General features: G+C 34.3%; 1 protein-coding gene across 5 annotated transcripts in view; it reads left to right on the top strand.

Annotated features, from left to right (window-relative positions):
• The window catches only part of SUPT3H (SPT3 homolog, SAGA and STAGA complex component), a 413,877-nt gene that overhangs the window by 21,042 nt on the left and 373,128 nt on the right, over positions 1 to 19,707 (top strand). The window lies entirely within an intron of this gene.

The raw sequence follows: 19,707 nt of genomic DNA on the forward strand, positions 1-19,707 counted from the left end.
AGATGGAATAATACCAGGTACAATTTGAACTTTTTTTTTTTTTTTAATTTTATTTTATTTTTAAACTTTACATAATTGAACTTTTTTTTTTAAACTGAAATTTCATTATAAAATATGTCAGGTGTTATAGTCCACTTGTACCATTGTGATGCCCTAGGATACCATGAGGCATAAAGTGTAGTTTGCTCCTGTGATCAATAGTCCTACTTTGATCTGCTATTTGAATTTATAATTTTTGGGGGTTGAGTTTTATGGTTTCTCTCTCATTTGCATCAGCTAATTTTGCTGCTGTTGCGCTGTACTCTGGCAGGGTTTCACCTTGCCACCCCGTCCCCCTCCCCACCCCCACGCTTGAATGCTGCTTTTGGCTACTATGGACTAGAAATTAAATTTATCAGATTTGTGCCTAAAATAAGTCATACTCTAGGAAAGCCTGATACATGTTCTCTTCCGAGAAAAGTCACTTGATCTTTGGTGTGTAAACTTAATTATCAATTTTGAGAGTTGGTATACTTATTACTTTTGGTTTTTGGTTGTATTTTAGTAGCTGAAATTGTTCAGGTAGCAGGTCAGAGTTTATTTGCAAGTCCTTTGTTGGGACCAGATCTATTTGCATAATGAAACAATGTCAAGAATGTTAGATTGCTGGGTTAGTTCAATATGCATAACTTTTTTAACCTGTAAAAGTAGTGTAAAGTCATATTTTCAGCTATGCATAATTATCATTTATACCATTTTGAAGAACCAGGCAGGGCCAGTGACTGGAGTTGGCATGGAAGGGAGGGGGAAGTAGGGAAGCCTGAGAATGGTAAAGGTTTGTAATGGCAGCAGGGGAGTTAGGGAGAGAAAGCTCATCAGGAACATGCTTAGTGTTGCCTAAGTTGTACAGGGCTCTGCAGAGCTCATTTTGTTGTTGTTCAGTTGCTATGTCGTGTCCAGCTCTTTGTGGTCCCATGGACTGCAGCACGCCTGGCTTCCCTGCCCACTACTTCCCTGAGTTTGCTCAAGCTCATGTCCATTGAATCACAGAAGGGCTCTAACAGCAAGGTTGTATGCTTCTCTGTGGCTGTGCTCAACTGCTGGGCATAGGACTGGAAAAGAAAGGTGGTTGGGTTGATTTAGGAATATGAAAGGCAGATAAAACAGAAGAATATTGAAATTCAAGGTGTTAGAGGTTGTAATCACTGAGCCTAGGCTTGTGGGGAGGGATGGAATAGAAAGGAGTGAAGTTGATTAATTTGTTGAATAATGGGAGAAGGGTTTGGAGAGTTCAATGGAATCTAAAAGTCAGAAAAATATAAGATTAATTGAGAGAACTGGAGGAATAGGAAATACAATAAAATGGAAAATATCAGCTTGGACAGCTCATCCCCCAGGAAGACATCACTGGCTTGTCCAATCTTGTTAATTCCTTTCTGTGTGCCATGGCACCTTGTATTAATAGTATACTCTTTAAGGAAGTCCTTACTTTAGTGTACTCCAGGGATCTTTTTACTTGTCTGTTTCTTTCCCCACTGTAAGCTTCATGAATCCAGAGCTTGTTTTAACTTTCCTATTTTACAGTACCTGGTATATGTTAGGTACCTAATAGGTGCTGAATTTAGTAGAATGAATAGGAAATTGTGTTCAGGGTGGAACAGTATAATTTAGGAGGACAATCTCCATGGGTCTTGGATATTATAACTTGCTAAATTTATATTTTATGTCCCTCATCCCATGTCTGTTTTGCTTTCTTACTAACTTTAGAGCTGAAGTTATATTATTCCCTTTATTCTCTTCCTACATTATCTTGAGTTTCTTCTTCATCTTTATTGCATGAAAAACATTTTTTGTGTGTGTGTGTAGAATTCTATATTTTGAATGTGTGATTTGCTTGAAACCTCTGCTACTTCCTTAGAAAATTGTGGCTATGTATCACATCTGGTTTGATGAAGAAAGGATGATGTTGTGGAGTCATATAAATTTGAGTAAGTACCATGAATTCTATTTCTTATATCGCTGAGAATTTTATTTGTAAAACTCAAATAAACATATACATCTCTCAAGATTTCTTTTGTGACTTGAACCAGATTGTATAAATCATTTACAGAGAAGATAGATAGGTGTTCAGTGCAGATCTCTATATAAAATGTCTATACTTTTTAAATTAGTTTGACTTTGTAGGTTTATAGATAGAATTGAACCTCACCATATTTTTGTAGGATCGCTTATCTGCCTTTATTCAGGAAGAAGGGAATCTGGCTAGTATCCATTACTTAGACTGAATGGAAGATCTGAGAGTCTTTTTGTTTAGAGTCTTTTTTTATTTACTCCTGAAGAAACTGAAGAACAGCGAGGTGAGGTGATTAGTCCTAGACTGTGTAGTAGGTTAGTTTGGTGTTCAAGGGCTGTATAGCTGGTCTTCTGAATATCAGTCCAGTTTACTTTCCCAGAGCCTGTCTGCTATAAGTTAGTGTTAAGTTGACTATTCTTCACTTGTTCTTCATTTTTTAAACCATCAGCACTGACTCAGTTTTTGTTTTACTTGTTTATTTGAGATGACACTACAATATTGGACCCACTTTAAAGTGAGGAGTGAGGCATATACTTGAAGTGTTTATATTGATTTAGAGCATAACTTCTCACGCGCCTTAACTCCTGTGATTATCTATTATAAACTGCTCTGAAAGTGTAAAGGCTTCATTCATTTAGACACTACTGGGATGTCTGAATTTCCTGATTAGAACCCGACATTGTTGATAAAAAATTATCCTTAAAATTTTTTGTTGCTTTCATGTTTCATAAGTATCCTTTAAGAGACACAGTGACCTAATTATAACCACATTTCTGCAGCCAGACATGATTTTTTACAAATTATTCTTTGGTTTGAAGTTAGTTTTTTTTTCCCCTTTCAACTCCCAACATTTAGTCTAAAGAGGTGCCTGCCACTCAGTGTAACCAGTATGAGAACTGTTCCTCGTTGTCTTTTATAAGGTAAGTAGCCTGAGTCAGACTGTAAACCAGTCCCCTGCTTTCTTCATTGAGATAGTTTTCTTGTGATACTGGCAAAATTAAAAGATGTGCACAGTAATGTACATTCTGGTGCAAACTCTTGGTCTCATTGTGTACTCCTAATAAGCAGTTCTGTCACTTATAGGAAGAACTCATTTGATATAAAGGATTATTGAATGCTAATGCTTTTCATTTATTCATTCAGCAAATTTCTTTTGAGTGTCTACTATTTCCTGGCAGACTTCTAGGGGCTGAAGATATAGCAGTGAATAAAGCAACAGCAATAACCCCCACCCCTACTCCTCACCCCTAATCTCTTGGAGTTTATGTTCCAGTTCTGTTAGAAGTACCATTGTTATTTCTTTTTTTTTTCTCAGAAGTTCTGTTGTTTTTGTATTAAAACTGTATTTTTTCAGTTTACAGTCTTATGTACTTGAACCTGTGACTTCGTTCTGTGTATGTTTACATATGTGGTAATACTGCTATGAAAAAATTCTTAAAGTTTAATCAACTTAATTTTTTATTTGATTCTCCTGAGCTTTTTAGGAAGAGAATTGTATTATCCACAAATAAGGGTTTAAGACGGGCTTCCCTGATGGCTCAGTGGTAAAGAATCTGCCTGCAGTGCAGGAGATGCAGGAGACGTGGGTTCCGTCCTTGGGTTAGGAAGATCCCTTGAAGGAGGAAATGGCAACCATAGCTAGTATTCTTGCCTGGGAAGTCCCATGGACAGGGGAGCCTGGTGGGCTACAGTCCATGGGGTCACAAAAGAGTTGGACACGACTGAGCAACTGAGCATGCACTCACGGGTTTAAGTCAGAACTTCCAAAACATCAGTAATTAAGAGTGAGGATAATGGATCTTTTTATTCCTGATTTTAATGGAAATGTTTTTCTTGTTCATTGGTAAGCATAATGTTGACTTTTGGTTTAAAATGGTTTAAATCACTTTGAGGAAGTAGTTTTATATTTCTGAATTTAAAAAAGAAAATGAAAGGGCATTGAGTTTTATCAGATGCCAGAAAGGTTATCTTTGAGATGATTGTATGCCTTTTTTACATTTGACCTACTAATATGTTAGCAAGTTTTCTATCATTAAACCATGTTTATAATCTTGTTATGGAAGTTTATTATCATTAATTATATCTCGAAAATAAAGATTAATCTAGAACCCACTTGAAGCTTTGACTTCATTGTGTCTATTTTTACATACAGAAGTAATACTGTAGAATAATAATCACATTTTTTGCTTAGCTCATTGTCTCTTTCCTGTGACTTACAAAACCTTTGACAACAGTTTGTATTTTTTGTCACCTTCTGACTTTATTTGAAATTAGTGGTTCTGAAGGAAGAATCTTTTTAGGAGGAGATGTAGAGGGAGTTACTTTCTAATAAAAAGGAACAGGTACATCATGAATTGACTATGCAACTTATGTGGATAGAACAGTGTATTAAGCAATCTTTCTTTGATTTTCTGTCTTATATTTCTGACACATGTCCTGTTTCTCAGATTTTAGAGATTATACTCCAATATTAGAATTTTAATAATGAACTATAAAGCCTGGCAAATTAAATTGATGAAAATCAGTGAAACAGTCTATTGCTTACAAAGACTACATCTTCTAACGTGATGACTCTCAAGCTTTGGTGTGCATTAGAATCACCTCAAAGCCTAGCTTAACTATAAGACTGCTGGGCTTCACTTCCAGGCTTTTGATTTCAGTGAATCGAGAGTGAGCCCAGTAATTTGCCTTTCTGGTAAATTCTGAGGCGATGCAGGTATGGATGGTCTGGAAACCACACTTTGAGAGCCAGCACACTCTCTCTCAGTGCTCTCTGACTTACAGTGACTAGTTGATTTAATCACAGTTCTAGCAGGTGAGGACTAAAAGAAAACTGTGTAAACTAAAAGCCAGCAAAGAAACTTAGCACTTTTCTTAACCCTTATTTTAGTAGACTGAATAATGGAAGATAAAGGATAAAATGTAGAGGGTTACTGTGGTTCTGTCATTGTGATTAAGTGTGTAGAGATAGACTGAAATCCTGGTGATGGGATGTTCTTTTCTTTCCTACCTGTAGTTGTGCAGAAGTACTAAACTCAAATATAGATCCCCCATCCATATTACAATCAATAATACTTGTAATCAAGATCCCACTGATTATATAGAGACACAATTTTATGATATCAGTGGGAAGATTACAAATTTAAACTTTTTTATTCATAACTTAGTTTATAATTTACTAAATATATATGGTATGCTATGCATGGTAGATTCATTTGCATAAATAAGTAATTACAAATTTTGACGATTATTAAAGAAAATGCACAGGTCACTCTGAAATTGTGAAATGTGGGAACTTAATTCAGGGAAAGCCTCTCTAAGGAAGTTCATATAAGCTGCACTCTGAAGGATTGGCAGGAGTTTGGGCTCCATAAAGATTATAGAAAGAGGAAATATTACTATCATCACTAAATCACTTAATGGGTATTATGCACTCATATCTTTCCATATATTACTTCATTTACTAGCCCTGTTAGTTGGATAATACTTTTCCCAAGTTTCAGATGAAGAAACTGAGGATCAAAAAAGTTAAATAACTTTGCCACAGTTTCCCAATTATTAAGTGGTGGAGCTGGGATTTCATTAGGTCTTTTTGATTCTACAGCCAGACTCTTAACTACCATGTTACATTAGGGAGACTTGAGGATACTTTCTAAATTACCAGATTACGTGAGCTACTTTCCTATTTTATTTTTTCTCATTTTGCACCAGGGCCATGCTGTTTCTATAAATTAGACTAGGACATTTACAGACGCATATGTTCAGATATGTATAGGTATTTGTATTTCTATTACTTTTTATTTTAAAGATAACACTTTGGAGAGATTTTGAAATCTTTAGAAGAAAAAAGAAATAATCGCATCATTCAGAGATAACCATTTTGACAATTTTGTTATGTTTGATTATTTCAGTATTTAGGCATTTGTTATTTTTTTAAAAATTGTAATCATACTTTGTATACAAAATTACTTACTGATAAATAGACCTACAATGTTCAAGTGAGATCTACATCTGTTTTTGGAATGCTAGTAATTTTATAATAGTTTCATTTCATAATATATTGACTTTAGACTTCATGTAAGTAGTGAGAAGGAAGAGGTTTTACATATTTCATGAAATCAGATTAAAAGCATTCTGTTAGAGTCATCTTTGGGAGTCAAATTTGGTAAATCATTCTTTAACCTTGTTGCTCTGACGGAGTGAGGTTTTTATAAGAGAGACTTATAATCTAATTGCTGATGTGTTTTTTTTCAATTTTAAGGAAGAAGATGAAATCTCGATTTGTAGTTTATCCTTAAGAGTTTTGTGCTAATAGTGTCCCTATTTTTTTTTTACACTATTACTTTTCATTTATTGATTTTTATACATTGCATGAAATTTCTTGGGAGTGTTTTGTGAATACGGAAAAATCATTTAGATTTCAGCCATATATTTAAACGACAATCCCACAGGCTTATGTTTCTTTTTGTTTGACTTTTTTTTTGTCTCTAGCTTGTATATACTGCTTGGTTTTTGTGGACAGACCCCCAAGGATGCCAGAAGAGTTTAAAAATATGTGGACTTAAGCCTTGCCACATTTTATGTTTATTAACCACTTTTAAAAAATATTAGAGGTCAGATTTTGTTTTATCAAACTGAACATCTTGCCTTTAGTGATATATGCCTATTCCTTTTGGGTTCATTGTGTGTCATGGTGATTTGTGTTGAGGTATTTCTTTTGTGGGTATCTACCTCCAAAAGATTTTAAATACAATTGCAGAACCTTAGATTTGTAACTTGAGAAAGGAGGAAACACATTTTAAAAAGAAAATCGGAACATCATTCCGTAACAGTCATACATAAATCAGTGAGATAAAATTCATTAAAAAACATGATAGTTGTTCACTATAGTTTAACGTAGTATAACTCTTATTTCTAAGCTCTTGGATGTAAATTGAGTTTAGGTATTAGCTAGATATTGTATTACCCACACATGAGCCTTAAAAATCTTAGCTTCTTTCCTTGATAGCAAATATTTATTGAAAAGTCTCTAGTTTTAAATATATAAAATACTGCTTTTTTTCTTTTCTAGACTTCAAAGTTATTTGTGAGGTATTTTCCTTTTTTATATAGTATTTATATATATTTTATGCAGTATTTACAGTATTTATATAGTATTTTTCTATTTATGTAGTATTTTATATAGTATTTTTTCTGTTCTTATTATCAAATCCCTTTTCCAAGTCTTTTTATGTTTTGTTAAGACAACTTTTCATTTATTCACCTATTCCACTTACTCCATTCATTAAGTCATCCACTTATTCATAAATTCACTCAAGAAATGATTATTTAATTCCTGTTATATAACAGATATGGAAGGAAAGTATGGGGAGGAAACAGAATGGGAATTTTTCTGCACTGATATATGTGTTCGGTATGAAGTGTGACTTTTATGTGTCTTATCTCTTGTCACATGAGATAGGTTTTCCATTTTACAGAAGAGGTTCAGAGAGGTTCAGGGTTTGCATAGAGAACAGAGCTCTGATTTGATCCCAGGACTATCTGATCTTGCACAGTGTTGCCTTCCTACATGGGAGATGGTGAATAAATTGAGTATAGTCCTGGTCTTCACAGAGGCTATGGTTTGGTGTGCTGTGGTCTCTGTGCTTTGTGAAGATGTCTGCAGAGTGTGAGGTTTAGCTATCTTCTTAGCCTTTCTCCCTTGCAACCAGAAAAGCACCTTTAAAAAGTTCATAATGTGACCATACTGTTTTTTAATTTTATATTAGAGTTTATATATAATTTTATAAAATAATTAAAAAAAAAAAAAAAAGTCCATTTTCCTTACTAGGCCTTCTCATACCATCTTATGTGAAAAATGGACTTTACAGCTAAAAAAAAGCTTCAGGGTCACTGGTCGAGAAGAATTGTATGTTTACATGTATGTGTAAGTAGAGAAACAGTCTCATAGACAGAAACAGGTGATGATAGGAGATGAATATGTGAAAAATGACAGGTATACTAGAGTTTGGGAATACAGAGGTAGGTTAAGGGGATTTTCAGTTTGGAGTTTGTTAAAATAATGTCATCTGTGCTCTGTCTTTAAGGATGGCTAATGTTTGGCATTGTGGAAATCTGGAGGGAGGCTGGCAGTGAGGATAGGTAGAGAACACTATGAGTAAGGAAAACAGCATGATGGAAATAGCATTGTAATAGTATAATTGAGCGGTAATGGCAGTGGATTGAAGAATAGGACATGATTTTAAGTGATAATGCAGAGGCTAGATTGTAGGTATTGAGGGCTGATGGAATTAGTGCATCAGATACCAAAGATAATTCCAGGGTTTCTATTCTGGAAGAATTAGAAACTGATGGTGCCAGCTGGCAAGTTTGAGTGTTGAGTTTTATCATTTGTATCTTAGCTGATCCCAAAACAATTAGAGGAGTTTGTCATAATTGTTTATAATAGAATAGAAGAAACGAGAATCAAGATTAAACCTAAATGGAGAAGAGATGCAAAATTAGTACTGGTGGTAAAAATGCAGTGAGATATGTATAATAAAGTCCCTCTCTGTTTGCTGAGTTGGGGCAAAAGTTTTACTGTTAAGCTTCCTAGAAAATAGGAAAGCATAACGTTAGTGTACTATACCGTCTCAAAAGAAACTAGATTCACAGTCCATGATATAACACATAGCAGTTATTTGGAGTTTAACGTTTTTTGGTATTGAGACCTGAGAGAATTTCCTTCCTTGGAAGCCTGTGGGGACACTTACTTTATTATGTAGTTGACAATATTCTTAACTGGATACCGGCAGTAAATATAATATCGAGTATCCAGTTGATTCTTCATAACATCTTTGATGTTCAGCTAAGGAAAACAGCACTATTAAGTAAAGGCGTATTTATTTATTTTTAAAGAGGCTAATGAAAAGTCTGATCTCAAGATTAGTTGTTTCAAATTGTGCTTTCTGGAACTGTAGGTGCTTCATCACAGACCTCCAGGTTCCTGTTCCTTTATTCCCACTTCAGTCAGAGTCGCTCTGCCTTTATTTGTCTCATAGATTGGGTTTGCATTTTAAAATCTGATGTTGAAACAGAGAGGTCCATAGCCTAAAGAAATTTGAAACTACTGACATAGGGCAGTGATATCTAAAGTAGAGTTCAGAGAAAAAATACTAAGTGACTTCTGTTTATGTGTTTTTTTATGTCTTAAATTTTCTCTTTTTGTGACTAATTTATAAGGTAAATTAAAGGTTATATGTATATAATTTATAAACAAATGTACAATGGTAGTCATTTCATGTATATTTTATTGACGGTTATATTGTAAAAGGGAGGAGACCCACTGAGCTAGGGGAATGTATAGACAGAGTAACTTTGAGATAATTTTTAATGAATATTGTATCACAAAATTTAGTCTTCAAAACTGCTTGGTTTGTGGAAAGTTTTAAAGTTTAATTCTTTAGTTAAAAAACAACAACAACAACAACAAACTGGCCAACCTGGGAGCCCTCATATGTCCTCTATTGACATATGTCCTCTATTGTCCTCATATGTCCTCTATTGCCATTTAAAGGCACAAGCATTTTTTTTTTTTTTGGCATATTCAGGTTTGACCTTATCTTTTTTAATAGTACTAAATTATAGTGACTTCATATGATATTCTTGAGATATTTATTTGAGCTTTGACATATTTATCTCATTAAAATCTGAAAATATCCATGGAGGGTAGGGCAGGTAAGATGGATTTTTCCTCTTATTTCGCAGATGGGGAAACTAAGGCATGAGGAGGTGTTGTCTAAAAACCATTTAGTTTTCTTAAAGCCATGCAGGAGAGTAGAATGCTCTAGAATTAAGCTCTTCCATCTGCTTGTCTTTTTCATTACTTTTTCTACTTCTTATCACTGCCCTCTGTTAGTGCCTTATTAAAACATACATCTAGGGCTGCAGAAGGAAAAACTCAAAAGATAGATGTCAGGATTCAGTAGAAATGAGCATAGTTAGATGAAAGTTAGGAAGAAGAAATTGAATTTTAAATGGAAGGATAAACCTTCAGGCATGGAATGGTGAAAAAGCTTGTACAGATTCCTATTGTTTATTAGTGGCTCCCTAAAGACCAGAATTGAGAAGGATTGTGGTTATGCAGGGTCTCAGTGAGAAAAAAATGCCTTTTACCATAATGTCTGCTGTGAACAGCCTTCTGCTGGCCAGGAAGTACTGTTAAAAATAATCTTCTCTCCAGAATGTAATAAATATGGCAGACACAGAATTTGGAAAAGCCATAGAGAGTTTGGAAAAGCCATATACAGTTCAGTATGATAAGTGATGAAACTGAAACTCTGAAAAACTGTTTGGTTTTATATCATTATGACTCTGTAAGTAGATTTTACATTTGTGGCTTAGTCCTTTAAAAATCCTATCATACTAGAAAAATTGGGGGTGAGGTTGGAAGCTTGGAAAAAAAAACCCAGGAAAACTGAACCCTGTAAAGAAATCAAAAGGAAAAATTTATTAAGACTATGTCCTGTGACTGTAATTAATCTTTCACTGTGAACTTCTGATATCCCGGCTGGGTATCATGCTTTGTATTTTTGTTTCCTTTGTGGGGCTGCTGCTGCTAAGTCGCTTCAGTTGTGTCCAACTCGGTGCGACCCCATGGACGGCAGCCCAACAGGCTCCCCCGTCCCTGGGATTCTCCAGGCAAGAACACTGGAGTGGGTTGCCATTTCCTTCTCCAATTTTGTGGGGCTACCTATTAGATATTCAGGTATGCTGAGGAAGTAGATACTGATCATGAGGAACATTTTAATATACTGCCCTCTTATTAGCATTGATCAGTTTGATTTTGATTCTGTTAGGTTCAGTGGAGATGTTCTGATACTCCTAAGAATGAAGCCTGCTTTAGAGAATACTATATGGCAACTGCTCAACTACCCTGCTTACAAACAGTCCCTTACACTTCAAATTTAAAAATTCTCAACTTCCACTTGTTTTATTGTCTCCCTTGTCTAGCTCATCACGTTCTTCATTTCTTAAATGAGCTTCCTTTCTCCATTCACTTGGTATATTCCTCTTGTTGTCTTTAAGGCCAATTCACCTTTCGTATGCAGGTTTCTTTTCTCTAATTCTTTCCAGCCAAGAGTAAAATGCTGAATCTTACACCACTTCCTTACCTGAAAAGTTGACATGCTTTTGTCTGTTCTTAATTTTTAATGGACTTTAACTTTGCGGTAAGCATCTCTCTGTGGGCTCTGTCACTACTGGTGCGCCGAGCCTAGTGCTGCCACTTGAGCACATTTATGTACATGTATGGACCTTCCACTGGGAGCTCGAAATCCGAGCCAGTGCTCATGTGCACATGAATGGAAAGAGGATTCAGACAGGAGAACGAAAAGAAATAAACAGTACCTGAATGGGCAACTAAGGGCATGTCATTTCTAAGGGTGGAGAGTAAGGATAAGTATGTAGCTAAGGGGAAATTGAGTCTGAGTCACTGAGGGAGTTCTCAACTGTATAAGAAGTAAAAGAGTTGACAATTCTATTCAAAGTAGCCTAAGAAATCCTTCAGAGAAGATGAATTTCTAGGAGCTCTGTGAGAGTCTAATTCCTGTTAGTGTGCTGCTGAATCTAGGAGATGCCCCAGACCTTGCAGACGTCCTTTTTCATGTCTACTTCTACTGCCTTTTATTTCTCTAAATTGAGGAACTTCAGTTGCTATTTCATCTGACAATTTGTCTTCTGCATTGCCTGTTTCATTCAGCTGATTGGAAATGGAAAAAAAGACCCGACTGGGCACCTGCAATTTTAAAATACTTAACAGTAAATATTAGTATAAAAATATCAAAGAGAGTAATTAGTTTTCAAAATGAGAGTCTAAAGCCCTGTCAGTTTGAGGCCTCTGAGATTTTATAATGGGTTCTTAAAGACCTGACTGAGGAGCCGCCTAGCAGGTGAATACTAGAAGCCCAACAGTTGCCCTCAGCAATAGCCATGCCTCACGAGCTCTGCGCAGCCAGGGCTGCTGGGGAGCCATCTCAGGAACACGGGCCAGATAGTGTTTTTAACCTTCAGTAAGGAACTGAGAAGTTTGTGGTGATACTTCGTGTACAGCATGGGTAAATACAGCCTGAAATCTAGTTAATACAGTTGTGCAGCTTAATAACTTATACAGTGTAATTATTGAGTTATTAAACAATTTGAATTTGTCGAATTCGTAAAGACCTTGTTTTACAAGAGAGAGTTCTGTACCACGGGTCTGCTTCATGTTCAGGCAAGGTGGATTAATTGAAGGGTGAACACGAGAGTTATCTTTAGGTTTGAAAAGTTATGTTTACAAGTGGAAATGATTAGTCTTTCTGTCAGTTTCTTGCAAGTCTCTCAGAATTAGTAATTAGGAGTGAACAAGGAGGTGCTCTTCGCTCAGCATCAGACAAACTGTGGAACAGAAATGGAGTGGACAGCTTCAGGGAGCTGGTAACACCTTCATTGAATGTTATTTTGAATGGGGCTTGTCACATTCTGTTTTTTCCGGGGATCTTGTGAAAATACAGGTTCTGATTCAGAAGATTGAGGCCTGAAGTTCTGCATATTTATGTATGCTGATGCTGCTGATCTGTGGACCACACTCTTGAGTAGTCACATTTATTTATTAAAAAATTAAAAAAAATTTTTTAATTGGGGGGAAAGTGCTTTACATAAGTGTTGTATTGGTTTCTGCCATACAACAACACAAATCAGCCATAATTATACATTTATCACCTCCCTCTTGAGTCTCCCTTCCCTCCCCTCAACCCACCCGTTTAGACTGAGTAGTCAGATTTAGACTTTGAAGAGGATTTAAGAATTGGAAAGTTGATTATGTGTAATAACTGCAGTGATTTTTTTTTTTCTGATTGGCTGTAGGTACTTTCCATGTGTTGTCTTACTTTTCACAGAAAACGTTCAAGGTAGGTGGTAATATTTTTAGGATGAAGAGATTGAGGCACAGGGAGCTTAAGTAGCTTGCTCATGGTTTTGTAATTGGTGTGACTGGGATTTAAACTTAAAAGAATCAGAACCTTTGCTAGATCTGTCATGTTTCCATGAGATTCTATTGTTTTTGTAAAACTTATTTTTTGCACATAAAAAGAGTTTTAAATTGTGGGAATTTACTTCATTTCTTAAACAGCTTGAGCATGGGATAAAAAAAACCAACCCAACATTGTTCACAGTAGCAAATTTGTTCTGTGGGTTCAGGAAAATAAGCTTTTTAAACGTTAAAGCATACTGTCAACTAAATTTTAAAAATGATAAAATTTATTCATTTTTTAGTGGAAAAATATTGACAGGTATAAAAAAACACAGTTTTTCATAATTCTATTATCTAAACATAATTTTGAGTTCCTCTGATATACATGCATACCCATGTATAATTTTTTAAAAATGGAAATTGTGTTGTGTACACCTATTTTTTTCCTACTAACTGCAACTTTAATCATGACATAGCGAAACTCTAATTTACCCTTTTCCATTTTTTCTCTTAATCATTGACAACTTCACCACTCTCTCTTCAGCTACAGTCAAATTGTCCTTATTCTTTGCCCCTCCCAATAATTGCTGCCAAATTCTGCTGGTTTCTTTGTGTTATCTCTTTAACTTGTCCGTGTTTTTCACATCCAGGCTCGATTTCTTTCTACTAGTCAATAATGACTAAATCACCATGTAATTCTTCAATTCATTCTCTTCTGCTTCTTTGGTTGACTGTTTTGACTGCACATAAAACCTTTTGTCTTTTCTTACATCTTTTTAGCAACTTTAATGAAATCAGCGTGAATACTTGTGCAGTTTAAAGTCAATAAAGTTATCTGACCCTGTTAGCTTTTATTTCTAACTAAAAAAAATTTTTTTTAACTTGGCACCATTGCGAGATAGGGTACCAGTTTGCATGTTTCCTTTTTAATGTAGTATCTATGATTTTATACTTGCATGTGTTTATTTAATTTTACTAAGTGATTCGTGCCTTATTTAGGCTTTCTGAAGTTGTTGGTTTGCAGAAGATTGGAGAAGTCTCTTGACATTTGTAAATGCTCAAACAGCTTTCTCTTCTTAGTTTGTTATTCTCAAAAATGTCTCATCTACCTGTCATCACCTATGGCTTCTGGTCAATGCATCTTTTCTCAGTGGAGCCATATAGATTGAGAAATGTAGTCTCACAGCTTTATTCCTACCCTCTGCCAGGAAAAAAAGCAGCTAGAGCTCTCTTGTGGCTTCTCTAAGATTTTTTTGTCTTAAATAATAATGGAGAAATGGTTGTAGATCTAATTGGGATGAACAGTGCATGTCAAAAGATTTACTTCCTAGAATCATGTACATAATCTCTTTGGTAGGTAAAGAAAAATGTTCCCTTTAGAGTGGATGTTTGGCAGCATCAAAGATTCAAGTAAGAGATCAAGGAAGAGTTTAAGAAATTACAGTTAGAAATTAAGACTTAGAAATTAAAGTTACCTTGGTCACTTAGCCTAACTGTGGTCATATAGGCCTTTTTAGGTTGGACAGCGAGGTCTGGTAAAGGGAATGTTGTGGATAGTTATAGGAACTAGGATTTGACTCCAGATCTGACAGACACCAAAGCCTGTGATTAAAATTATTATTGTTTAAATTTTATAAAAAAGAAAGATTGTAAGTTCCTTATATTCAATTTAACAGCTTAATTTTTAACTCCTAAAATGGTATGTTCATATCACGTGAAGTATATACTGTGTGGTATGGACATTAAATAAGATTTTTGATTCTAATGATAGGTTAAGAATTCTTTATTGCCTTGGAATTTTCATCTTCTGATTAAACCTGACCTAACCTTATCACTTGGTATCCTCTTCAGTTTTATTTGTTCTTGATATCTGATCCTCACTGATCAGTATTACTAAAACTTACACTTTGGGAGACTTCAGAGATGCAAAGATTCTCTCTTTGTATTTTGTCAATTTAATAAAACTTCATGTTACTGAGAAGTAACACCTTTACAGATGAAACGGGGGATTATGAATTGACTTCATTAAGGTTGTGAATAACATTGTAAGGTGGTAATTAAGAGTGAGAAACTTGGGTTTGAATCCCAGGTCTTCAATAGTGTGACTTGGGCAGATTTTATTACCTCATTTTCTGTTTCCTCATCTGTAAATAATTATAATACCCATCTTATATAAGAGAGTTGAGAGAATTAAAGGAAATAATGTTTATAAAGGGGCATAGTGCCCTGCACAATAAACATTCAAGAAAGAAAAGCTAACATAAAAGCAAAATAGAGCTTCAATTAAAAATCATGAAGGTATGTTGGGTACATACATATTCTTAAAATATGTTACTGTGAACTTAAATGAATTTAAAGTTTAAAATACTAGATTTTCACAATAGATTGAAATTATATACTTAGAATATTTATTTAAACCTAAAAATAAATATTAATTTGGGGGGCTGTATTCATCTCATTGAATTGTCTGTGCTTCTGACTTCATTTTCCTTTTTGATGTTACCTGTTGGACACATCAGTGTTGACTAATATCTCTATACTTGAAGGAAAGGCAGGGAAGTAACAAACTGAAATTTGAATGTTATCTGATTTGTGAAATAAACTTTACAAATGTTTATAGGGGAGACAGTTTGGGAATTTATATATGTACCACTTGTCTTAATAACTTATTTGTGTCTTAAGCTTATTATAAGTTGACTGTTGGCTCCCAAACTTGGCTAATTTACCTGGAAGCTTAGCTTAAAAAAGTTTTCCAAGACCCTCTCTTCCGCCCTCCCCTTCCCAAGACCTGTTCCTCAAGTGATTCTGTTGATCAGTCAGACCTGGGTGTCACTGGGCTGCAACAACTCAAGTGTAGCGCTATGAGCTCCGTAATGGAACATACTTAGTCTTTTTTTTTAAATTAAGCAATAAGGCAGCTTAGTTTACTTTGAAAGGTTTTTATGGCAAATACAAGTCTCCTTTGAAGAAAATCTGTGCCATCTCAGAACTGTAACTACTCATTATAATATGATCATTAAAAAAGTATTTACATTTAAGTTGGAGTGGTTCCTTTTTTCTTTTTTTAGAAACATGTAAATCAGATAAAGATAGAATCTTATTTATAATTTTATTACTCTATATTACCAAATTTCTGTTCATGACACCTTGCTTAGAACATATGTCATGAAATGGTTTACGCTCGTGTGGCTCCAGAGCAGACCTGGGCTTAGAGTGAGGCAAGCACGGTGCCCAGGGCACAGTGTTTGAGGAAGCACTCATTCCAGGGCTGTGCGTTAGGATCTCCTAAAATCCTGAACCCCAGGCGCCTGCCTGCTTGCCTCACTCTCTTCCAGCCCTGCTCCAGAGAAGTAGACTGCATATAAATTATTTTAATTTCAGTTTAGCATAATCTTATGCATGCTTGAATGTTTCATAAAAATAATCACAATGAAAGTAGTGTAGCCAAACCCAAATTTATATTATCCACAAAAAATCCGTTCACTGTTGGAAAAAGATAACATTATGATTTTATTCTTGCATGTTCAGTGATTGTCAGAGTTTCAGAAATTCCAGTTCAGTTGAATCTTGTCTCAAACTGAACTGTGCTTATTTTATCTACTGGCAGCTATTTGAAATTATTAGTCCTCTATCATAAGTTTCTTAATTTGATAAGGAGCACATTCAGCTCTTAAACTTATGGATGATTATTGAAGTAATAAATAGTAACTTCAGTTTTACTGTATTTCTGTTAATAATTTTAGAATTCTTTGAGAATTTGCCTATGATTTTTCTTTTTTTTTCTTTTTTGAGTGCTACATCTGGAAATGCTCAAAAGTTGTTTGCCTTTTTAAGAGAACAGTTTGCAGTGAAAGTATAACTCCTTTAGAGGTGAGGTTCAAGTTAACGAATGATGAACCATAATGTGAGGAAGCATAATATTGTGAATTATTATTTGGCAAACATAACTAATGCAGGCATTAGCTGCTGAAGCCATTAATAAAGTACTACTTGCAGAAAGCTAGAGAGATAGGCAACACAGAACTTTCTCTGTAAACTCTCAGAATGTAAACTAGAGTACAACCTAGCTTATTCAATAAGGACTAAATTCTTTAAGTTTGATATGTTTGTAGGTTCCATGATTAATGTGTAACTCGAGTATAAAAGGTGTATTTAGAATCTGTTAAAATTTGTAGATGTGACATCATTGTCATCAGGCATTTTATTTCTTAAAGTTAGAATTTATTTAAATGCACTTTTTTTTTCCAAAATAAATTTTTATTTCTACTTACAGGGGTGCCAAAGTAAGTTTTACTAAATAAAATTATGTAATATTTAGGTCTGTTGATAGTGTTTAAAGTAAACAAAAATAAACCCATAACAACCAAGGGTGGAGGAGTATCTAGATTTGTTTTTAGCTTTCTTTTTCATGGTTTCTCAGAAGTGTATCATATTATAAATACATTCAAAATGTTTTTCTCTGAGGATATGTAGCATTCCTATAAAGGTTAAATCAATAAAAATGATTTGGACACATTCCTAAGCATGGCTAGAACAGGTAGCCCGTTGTTTTAGGTACCCTTGAGTTTCTGGAGCAGATCATTATGGCGTAGCAAAAGAACTTACTAAAAGTTGCTTTCTATGTGTAGATGCATCAGCTTAAAAAAAGCAAGATTTTCTGACCTTCTAGAAATGAATATTTTTAGGGTAGCCCTGTGAATATTGATTTAATGATATGTTTTAAACTCCAAGTTCGAAGCGTTTTTTTTTTTTTTTTTCCCTCTTCTCCGAATGCTGAAGATACACCATAATTGATAAGGAAGAGGTATGTACAGGAAAAATGCAATGGGCGAGCCTTTCCAGCCAGTTTAGAATAAATGGTAGTCTTATGAGTAAAGAAAGATTCGCACATTGTAATTGCAAAATTAGGAACGAGATGTGATTCTTTTTAGTCTTGCCAGTTTAGAAGAAAATTCCGTAGTCACTGGGATGTTATCTGTTCATTTGAGCAGTTCAGAAGGCAAGCTTACATTTGAGCATTTATTTTAAAAAGCGTATGTGCTTCTCCTTTGCTCAGTGTTGACTTCTTAGTGTGGTATTGTTGCTAGGGTTTTATTTTATGCGTTTGCTTCCTGCTCTCTTGTTCATTTCATGTTTGAGTGTGTAAGTTTTAAGTTCATATGTTAGTTTTCAGATCATACTCTTTTCACAGCTGCTTTTCAAAAAATAACTGTCAGTTTATAATAATAAGGTAATTTTTCTTAAAGTTTCCTTTAAAACAGCATTCAGGATATTGGATGTTTTCTGATCATGGAAGCACAATGAATTGACCATGTGTTTGGCAGAATAAGGTTTAAATCAAAGTGGAGAATTTGAGTTACATATAGTAATGTAGTTTCATTATACAAAATTTCTAATCTTGTACATGTAACATATATTTACTTTGTGCATAACTGCTTTATCGAAAATACTGTTATTTGTTGGAACACATGATTTCATTTCGTAGCTAAGAAAATAGTTTGAACGTGTCTCAGTAAAATTTTTTTATCTATATAAATTTATATGGAATGGTTAACCACTTAATAATGAAATAATTTAGCAATTTAAGCCAAATATTTTGCTCTCTTAAAAAGTTATTATCTCTTGATATATTCTGATTTATCATTATGTTAAAAATAAGAATATTTATGAAAATAAAATAAGCTAATAATCACATAACTCAGTTTTCTCTCTAGATACTTGTGTATGATAATTTTTTAAAAATCTCCTTAGGTGTTTTCCTTGGTCCTATTGGTACACTAAAATATTCTGCAATCCGCTTGCACATATTCTAAGGGAAATATATTGTTAAATCTTTATTGTTAAATTAAGGGTGATGATCTTCTGACAATACTGATTATCTCTATCTAGGTTAGATAATGGCATTTTAAAAATAAGGTGGATACTTGTGGTAAAAAGTTTTAAAAAGGTTATACGTTTTCCTCCTAAAATAGAGAACATGTTATGTGTGTTTAGTTTTAACAAGTGAGGGAATGTAAAGAATTCTGTGTGAACACTGGAGTTTTAATAATATGAGAAAGAGGAGTTTCTACTTATGGAGAGAAGGTTGGATTAGTGATCAAAGGTTTGGATTACATTGACTTTCATGTTTATATTGCTTTACAGATGTTCTGTAGGGCATTGTCTTTGTCAGTATATCTGTTTTTATGGATTCCCTTCTTAAATCTTTTTATTTTTGTGTTGAACTCTGTAAGAGCAGTAGCAATTTTTTCTGCATTTTGTCAAAAGCTGAATTACCTGAAAAGCTTTACAAATTTCATGAGAAGTAAAAAATTAATCTTGCTAGATTATCTTTTGTAACCAGCTATCTTGCCTGATATTGGATGCTACTGCCTTAATGGAAATTTCTTGTAGACATCTTCTTATGATGTCTTATTATTTTTGAATTGGGTGCTAAGGTCCTTGTAAGAAGTGCTTGTATAGTTTTACATTTATATGTTTTATGGAAAGCACAGTGATTGATAATAATGTAGATTCTTAGCATAAAGAACTTTTCTTTCTGTGCTAGTATAATGCAGATTTCTGTAATCTGATAGAAATTTATAAAATAAACTGAGAATTCACTTTTCAAAAAATAGGGTTTCTTTGAGCTGTATTTAAAAAAAACTCATAATAAAATTTTTATTGA

The sequence above is a fragment of the Bubalus kerabau genome, chromosome 3 (genome assembly GCF_029407905.1).
Source record: "Bubalus kerabau isolate K-KA32 ecotype Philippines breed swamp buffalo chromosome 3, PCC_UOA_SB_1v2, whole genome shotgun sequence".
NCBI classification, from domain to species: Eukaryota; Metazoa; Chordata; class Mammalia; order Artiodactyla; family Bovidae; genus Bubalus; species Bubalus kerabau.